We start from the raw sequence: 9,347 nt of genomic DNA, 5'->3' as shown, positions 1-9,347 counted from the left end.
AATTATCTGGATAATTTGTTTATATAAATAAATTATTTAATTGGTTAAATAATTACATAAATGTATGTACAATTTTATAAAAGTGAGTTTTATAAAATAAATGGAGGTGTTTTAAATGGTTAAAACAAAACACAAAAAAAAAAAAAAAAAAAAAAAAAAAAAAAAACAAAACCGGCCACCCCATGTGGGTGGAGGGTTTGGTCCCATCCAAACTTTTGTCCTTTTGTGTTGACCACCTTTTATTAATAACCATTCACAAGACATGCATTTTTGGTTCTTGTCTCATTTTGAATTTCAAGTAATCAAAAACATCCTCTCTTTCTCCCTCTAAAACTCACGGCCACTTTGGCCATTTTTGGGGTTTTTGTGAGCTTGATTAAAGTGTTCAAATCCTAGCATCAATTGGTGTTGTTGATTCAAAGCTTGGGGTATTCAAAGCTTGAGGGTTTCTCCTTTGCAACCTTGCCATTTGAAGACATCATCTTCTTCATCCATCTACATCTTCTTATAAGGTATAAGAAGGTACCATTTACATTTTGTAAACATATTGTTCTTGTAATATTGATCCTTGTTCTTTGGGTTTTAGTTTTAACATAATGGTATGTTCATAACAAGTTTTAAAATCTAAGCTTCCGTTGCGTTTTCTAGTTAAATATGGTTAACTTGAACTTTGATAATCTTGTATAAAACCCAACAATGGCATCAAGAGCCGGTTACAAGGACTTATGCTTCTTACATGTTCATAGATTTCGGGTTTTTCATGGGTGAAAAAGGGGTCCGAAATTTTGGTGGTTTTTACCCCTCATGGATTTGTAAGATCTTGACATGCATGGAAAGATCTTAGGAAACCATTATTAACATTTGGATGTTGAAAATAAAAAAAATATAATAAAAAAAAAATTTTGGGCCGTAGCCTCTTGGGGGGGGGGGGGGGGGCGATTTTATTTGGTGATTTTGGGCATTGGTTGCTTAGGTTGCATGCTTAGAACATTTGGTATGTTTGGATGTGTCATAACCGAAACCTAGACCTTGGATGTGTTGATTGTTGTTTGTGTATGTTGATTATGTTTATTATTCAATATAGTTGTAATAATTCATAATCTTAGGCTTGTGTAATTTATTTATTCATAAGTTGGTTTGTAATAAATAGATTAGTTGCATTTTCTTTTTTTTAGAAAAATATGTATTAGGATACATTTTGTAAAAATTGAAGATGCAAGAATTGGTGGATTTGGGCCTTGGACCGAAATTTTGGGCTTGTTGGGCCTCACCGGCCCATCATGGGATTCAAGCCCATTAGGCCCATAAATTTCACTCTTGGGCCCAAGAAGACTTTTGGAAGTTTGGAGCCCATTAACAAGCCCAACAAGAACACAACAACTTGGAAAGGATACTTGAAGCATTTGGATGCAAGGTCAAGTGGGAGTCAACATTCCATCCTTGTGTCATGTTTTGTCCCTTAGGTGTGACTTATGACCTATACTTGTTTCGGCTAACAAGTATGGTCAAACTTAGCGGTTCTCGGTTATGACTATATTTTGCATATGTATGCTTGGTTGTTTGTTTTACTTTATGTAATGTGTGGTTGATAGATATTAGGATATCCAAACCGTCACATAGGAACGACAACAAGCATGAAACGGGTTCTAATATATATTTGGTAATATCGCGTCAATTAGTTTAATTAAATGGGTTTATTAAAACTAAGCGATTACTCACATATAATAAAATTGGTTTTATTATAACTTGAACCTTGAAAATTGGTTTTCAAAATCGCCATATTTCTAAATGCATGTTAGGATATGGCATAATGTTTTTCAAACTAGAATATTGGAAAACTTAAAAATCCCTTTTTCATAATTACCAAGGAAACAAGTCTAACACCATCCTTTTGTATGACACTTAACGTATTAGGGAACTTTAAATGGGATAAAGGTCACCTAACCATTTTGAGCAAACTAATATACTTAGGGTAATATTAACATATTTGTGGGATAAAGGTCACCTAACCACTTGTATGTTAATCTTACATGTTTATACAAGTAGGACGACTTGAATTGGAAACCATGTGATAAAGGTCACCTAAGCATGGGATCTAATGGTGTTGATGGGATAAACATGCCAACACGAAATAAGGATTTCGAATGGTCCCATACCTCTAGAAGTTGCAAAGGATTGCAATTGTCAAGATTGACTACCTTGTTAAATCAAATAACGGGATAAAGGTCACCTAACCGAAATTTGATTTATCGTTGGATTCTAGAATTTAATTATTATTTTAAAATCTGGAATAAAAGGGTATTAATAATTAAAATTGTTTATAATACTAAAATAAAACTTTGTTAAATTTTGTAGATGGCCGCTAACAATGCAAACACCTCTACCCATAACACCCGTAACCTGTCCTTAAGAACCATCCTTGAAAAGGATCGTCTAAACCATAATAACTTTATGGATTGGTATCGCAACTTGAGAATAGTTCTCAAACAAGAAGAGATATCATATGTCTTAGACGATCCCATTCCCGACGAGCCTAACGTGGAAGATGAGGAGGCTTATAACGATTGGGTCAAGTACACCAAAGATTCGGTGCAAGCCTCTTGCCTCATGTTGGGGACTATGATTCCCGAAATCCAAAAGGATTTCGAGCATCATGGGGCATACGACATGATAACTCAATTGAAGGAAATGTTCCTTCAACAAGCTAGAGCGGAACGTTTCGAAACGGTTCGAGCGTTTCATGCATGTCGTATGGAGGAAACCCAAAGCGTCTCATCTTATGTCCTAAAGATGAAAAGCTACATCGAAAAGCTTCGTAGGTTGAATTGTCCCGTGTCTAATGAGTTGGCTACGGATTTGATCCTCAACTCTTTGACCAAAAGGTTTGAAACCTTTGTCATGAATTATAACATGAATGGGTGGGACAAAAGCATTGGTGAGCTTCACGCAATGCTAAGAACGGCCGAAGCGGGAATGGGTAAAAGGGTTTTACCCGTTCTAACAATCAATGAAGGAAAAAGGGGACATAACTCCAACCCCAAAGCAAGTGTTGCTAAGGGCAAGGGCCACGTCCAAGGAAAGGGAAAGAGGAAAGCCATCACGCCCATCAAACCGAAGGAAAAGAAGCAAAAGGTTGCGGCGCAAGATCCATGCTTTGAGTGTGGAGAGATAGGTCATTGGAAAAGGAATTGTCCGACCTATCTCAAAGCGTTAAAAGATAAGAGGGATGCGGGGCATACCTCAGGTATTATCTTTACTATACATATTGAACTAAATGTTATTTCTTCAAATACATGGGTACTTGATACCGGATGTGGAACTCACATTTGCAATTTGTTGCAGGGGTTCAAAAGAAGTAAGCAACTCAACAAAGGGGACATTAGTCTCTTTATGGGCAATGGAGCAAGAGTTGAAGTCCAAGCCCAAGGAGACTACTTGTTAAAGCTTCCAAGTGGTTTGGAAGTAATTTTGAAGAATGTTTTGTATGCTCCTAAGTTAAGGAGAAACATTATTTCCGTGTCTCTTTTAAAACAATGTGGCTTTGATCTTAAGTTTATTGATTATGATATTCATGTTTTGATGAATGGCATATTTTATTTTAAAGCTATACCCATAAATGGTATATATGAAATAGATCAAATTGGTGCGTCACATAGTAGTTCAATGTACAATGTCAACACCAAGAAACTCAAGAAGGACTTGGGTGATTCCTATCTTTGGCATTGTCGCCTTGGACATATAAGCAAGAATCGCATGCAAACTCTTCGCAAGAATGGTATTCTAGAAACAAATGAGTATGATTCATTTGATGTATGTGAATCTTGTTTACAAGGCAAAATGACAAAGCAACCCTTTAATAAAACTTTTGAAAGGTCAAAAAAATTATTGGGTATCATACATTCGGATGTATGTGGTCCTTTTAGACCAATGACTAGGAATGGTGAAAGATACTTCATTACCTTTATTGACGATTATAGTCGATATGGTTATGTGTACTTAATGAAACACAAAGATGAAGCTTTTGAAATGTTCAAAGACTTCAAAGCTGAAGTAGAAAGACAACTCAAGACCACAATCAAAGTACTTCGTAGTGACAGAGGAGGTGAATACCTAAGTGATGTTTTTCAAGATCATCTTAAGAGTTGTGGAATTATTTCACAACTTACTCCACCTGGAACACCACAACATAATGGTGTGTCTGAAAGGAGAAATCGTACCCTATTAGATATGGTTCGATCGATGATGGCTAGAAGCACTTTACCTCTATCATTTTGGGGCTATGCTTTACTTTCCGCTGTTCGCATATTGAATATGGCTCCAACCAAGAAAGTGGAGAAGACACCTTTTGAAGTATGGCATGGAAAGGCTCCATCGCTATCATTCTTAAGAGTTTGGGGTTGTGAAACTTATGTAAAGCAATACACCCCAAACAAATTAGAAGTCCGATCCACTAAATGTATCTTTATAGGTTATCCTAAAGATGATATAGGATATTACTTTTACGACCCTAGTGAGCAAAATGTTATTATTGCTCGAAAGGGTAAGTTCTTAGAAACTAAGTTCCTTGAGGAAGGAACTAATAGTAGAACAGTGAAATTTGATGAGGATCAAGAATCACAAGATGATACACAATTGGTTGATACTAGCACTCAACAAGAGGTTGTTGAAAGTGATCAAGTGGTTGATCAAAACACACAAAACGTTCGCAGATCTGGTAGAGTTAGCAATCCACCTGAAAGATATGGATTTTTTGTAGAAGGTTGCTACGTGGTAGATTCGGATGAACCAACCACATACCGTGATGCAATGTCCAAGAATGATTGTGACAAATGGCTTGAAGCCATGAACGTTGAGATGCAATCCATGTATGACAACCAAGTTTGGGAATTGGTTGAACCACCACTCAACTCCAAAGCTGTTGGAAGTAAGTGGGTTTTCAAAAGAAAAACTGATATGCATGGAAACTTGGATACTTATAAAGCAAGACTTGTAGCTAAGGGTTTCACTCAAACTCAAGGGGTTGATTATGATGAAACTTTTTCGCCTGTGGCAATGCTAAAGTCTATTAGGATATTATTTGCCATAGTTGCACATTATGATTATGAAATTTGGCAAATGGATGTCAAGACCGCTTTCCTAAATGGATATCTTGAGGAAGATGTCTATATGGTTCAGCCTGAAGGTTTTGTCGATCCGAAATATCCTAATAAAGTATGCAAGTTAAAGAAATCAATCTATGGATTGAAACAAGCATCTAGAACTTGGAATCATCGTTTTGATGAAGAAATCAAAAATTTTGGATTCATCAAGAACGCTGATGAGGCTTGTGTGTATAAAAAGGCTAGTGGGAGTATAATTACCTTCTTAGTATTGTATGTCGATGACATTCTACTATTTGGAAATGACATTCCAACCATGGAAAGCGTTAAGGCTTGGCTTGGAAGTAGATTTTCCATCAAGGATCTTGGTGAAGCTGCCTATATTTTGGGAATAAAGATCTATAGGGATAGGTCAAGGCGCTTGATAGGTTTGAACCAAAGTACATACATTGATAAGATCTTGAAAAGGTTCAAGATGGAAAACTCCAAGAAAGGTTTTGTACCTATTCAAAGAGGGACCATATTGAGTTCAGCTCAATGTCCAAGCTCAAAGGGTGAGCAAGAGATGATGAAACAAATCCCATATGCTTCTGCTATAGGATCCATCATGTATGCGATGATATGTACTAGACCGGATGTGTCATGCGCTTTGAGCATGACAAGCAGATACCAACAGAATCCAGGAAACAGTCATTGGATGGCTGTTAAGAGCATATTGAAATACCTTAGAAGAACTAAGGATATGTTTCTGATATATGGATCTGGTGAGGAGGAACTCGCTATAAAAGGTTACACGGATGCGAGCTTCCAAACTGATCGAGATGATTCTCGATCACAATCTGGGTATGTGTTCACTCTTAATGGAGGAGCTGTCTCTTGGAAGAGCTCAAAACAGGAAGTGGTAGCATTGTCCACTACAGAATCAGAATACATCGCCGCTTCATTGGCAGCTCAGGAAGCTGCATGGCTGAAGAAATTCATTACTGATCTAGGGGTGGTCTCTTCCATTCAGGACCCCCTAGAAATCTTTTGTGACAACGAGGGTGCGATTGCACAAATCAAGGAACCTCGTTCGCACCAAAAGACAAGGCACATAGAGCGGAGATTCAACTACATAAGGGATGAAGTTGAAAAAGGAAAGATATGTATTCGCAAAGTTGGAACTGATCAAAATCTTGCGGATCCATTCACGAAGCTCCTAGAAAGACCGAAACATGAGCGTCATGCGAGTGGCTTAGGACTTCGATATTCTAGTAATTGGATTTGATCTATTTTGTATTTACGTTTAAAAGACTTTTGTAATTTAACTCTTTTATATGATTATGGAATCTTGAGTTAAATTCTAATTTTGCATATTTAATCCATGAATAAGTTATCTTATTCTAAAAGTCCGTAGTCGATCACATTTGTGGGAACAAATATGAAGCAAGACTATTATGAACTAGGATTGGTGGATATTCATAAGGAATGAATATGGAGCATAGGTTTGCTGCCAAGGTTCATAGATATTTGTGGGATACGAATATTGGACTGACCCGCTCTCAATATTACTACATGGAGTCAATGGACCTGATCATTAGTAATTTTGAGTAAAGGAGAATTTCATATTATCCTTAGACCTGAGATGTATACTGGGTCTTGATTTTCACCAAGTATTACACTTTGACTCTCCCCTTCGCTATTCGTAAAAGATGGTACATAAGGATGAGCTCAGGTGGAGTATAAAGTGATAGTGAGAGGCGTATACAGTCAAGATGGAATTTGTTCCTCTTATGTGTTGAGAGTTTAGATGTCTAAGGCCTGATTAAGTTGAATTGTAAAGAGAATGATCACCTATGTCTCTTAGATCCAACATGACATCTAGTAACAAAGGGATATAATGATAGATTCACCTAAATCATATCAAGTAAGGGACTTGAAGGGATGATGTTATTGAATGGCACTTCGTCAAACACATTAGGGGTGGTGAACTGTTGTTAGGCGGTATTCACCACTTGCATTAATTTTCTATGTATCTCATGCAAGTGGGAGATTGTTGGAATTACGTATGCCCGAGACACATACTTAAACTAACGTGGCTAACTGTGTTTGATCCAAGTCGGGTCATACCCAATAACAAGCTAGACAACACCAAATGTATTCTTTTAGTGATTTGATCATTTAAACGAATACCGAACACTACGTGTTTAGAAAATTGGTTTTCTAAACAAACACACTTGAGGATTTAAATAAATTATCTGGATAATTTGTTTATATAAATAAATTATTTAATTGGTTAAATAATTACATAAATGTATGTACAATTTTATAAAAGTGAGTTTTATAAAATAAATGGAGGTGTTTTAAATGGTTAAAACAAAACACAAAAAAAAAAAAAAAAAAAAAAAAAAAAAAAAACAAAACCGGCCACCCCATGTGGGTGGAGGGTTTGGTCCCATCCAAACTTTTGTCCTTTTGTGTTGACCACCTTTTATTAATAACCATTCACAAGACATGCATTTTTGGTTCTTGTCTCATTTTGAATTTCAAGTAATCAAAAACATCCTCTCTTTCTCCCTCTAAAACTCACGGCCACTTTGGCCATTTTTGGGGTTTTTGTGAGCTTGATTAAAGTGTTCAAATCCTAGCATCAATTGGTGTTGTTGATTCAAAGCTTGGGGTATTCAAAGCTTGAGGGTTTCTCCTTTGCAACCTTGCCATTTGAAGACATCATCTTCTTCATCCATCTACATCTTCTTATAAGGTATAAGAAGGTACCATTTACATTTTGTAAACATATTGTTCTTGTAATATTGATCCTTGTTCTTTGGGTTTTAGTTTTAACATAATGGTATGTTCATAACAAGTTTTAAAATCTAAGCTTCCGTTGCGTTTTCTAGTTAAATATGGTTAACTTGAACTTTGATAATCTTGTATAAAACCCAACATCTTGTTCCCTTAAGGCAGCATCAGCAGCAATAGCATCATCTCTAAATAATACATCCTTTTCAGGATATGCCTTAACAGGCTCTTCTTCTGTAACTTTTGCTTTTCCTTTATCCATCCTTTTCTTTAACTCTTCTTCACTTTCTCGAGGGAAATTATCAATTTCTTTTTCAAGTTCATCCATCTCATCATCACATTCTCCATTCTTGGAGCATTCTGCTTGTTCATTTTCTGGTTCAGTGAGTATTAGCTCCTTAGTAGCAGTATCTTCATCATTCATCACTTCAGTGTCTACTTCTGTAAGTATGTCAGTCAAGACATCAGTAGCTATGTCAGTAGGAGTATCAGTGGCCATATCAGTGATAGACACATTTTCTTCTGTATTTATCTCTTCAATCCTTTCCTCTGTCTCAACCTGCTCTTCAACATTTATCTTTTCAATTTCATTCACTTTCTCAACAATCTCTTCATCTCTTCTTTCATCAATGTAATCATAGTCTTGTTCTGCACCCTCAGACATATCTCCTTCATACTCATCATCATCAATCCTCCTTTCATCACTGCTTTCCTCTCCATCATCATACACATTCACAATCAACTTTAAGGAATCAACAGTCTCTGCAACTGTTACATTTTCTTCATCATTTCCACCTGAGGCAGTTGGCATAGATACATTCTCCCCCTGTTTTGGGGCAGCTGAGGTCTTCTCAACCTCCTGCTCAAGGGTTTGAATTCTCAAATTTGCTTCTACTAGTCTCTTCAACAACATAACATTTTCCTCAGTTACTTCCTCATTCCTTCTTCTCAATTCAGCATTTTCTTTTAATAAGTTCAGAAGGCCACAATCAGTTTGTGGTGTTGTAGGTGGTGATGTGGTGAAATGTTCATAATCAGGTTGTTCTTGGTTTGAAGTGTGGGATTGAAATATGGATGGTGGTGTTTGTGGTGGTGGGGATGTATGTGTAGATGTTTCTGGTTGGCTTAAGGTTAGGATTTGTGGTTGTGTGTGAGTGATCTGATGTGGTGGAGTTTGTGTTGGTGATGGAATAATTGGTTGTTCAATGTGCTCAAGTTGCTCCCCCTGAATAGGTGCAAAAACTTCAATATTCACTTCGTCTCCTCCTTCATCTCCATTACCATCTCCATCATCAGAGTTTCCATCATCATCACTGTCATCATCCTCTCCTCCTTCTTCCTCTGAGCTTAACTCAGGTACTGGCATCACTTGCAAGTCATGGTCCAATAACCATGGCAATATCTCAAATAGAACATTTGAGTTGTATGTATTTGAGACACCTGGATTTTTGATTCTTCTATATGTGT

Source organism: Bidens hawaiensis, unplaced genomic scaffold, assembly GCF_021521415.1.
Source record: "Bidens hawaiensis isolate Kalapana, Puna unplaced genomic scaffold, B.hawaiensis_p1.1 tig00031776_1, whole genome shotgun sequence".
Taxonomy (NCBI): Eukaryota; Viridiplantae; Streptophyta; class Magnoliopsida; order Asterales; family Asteraceae; genus Bidens; species Bidens hawaiensis.
Note: the sequence above shows the minus strand (reverse complement) of the source record.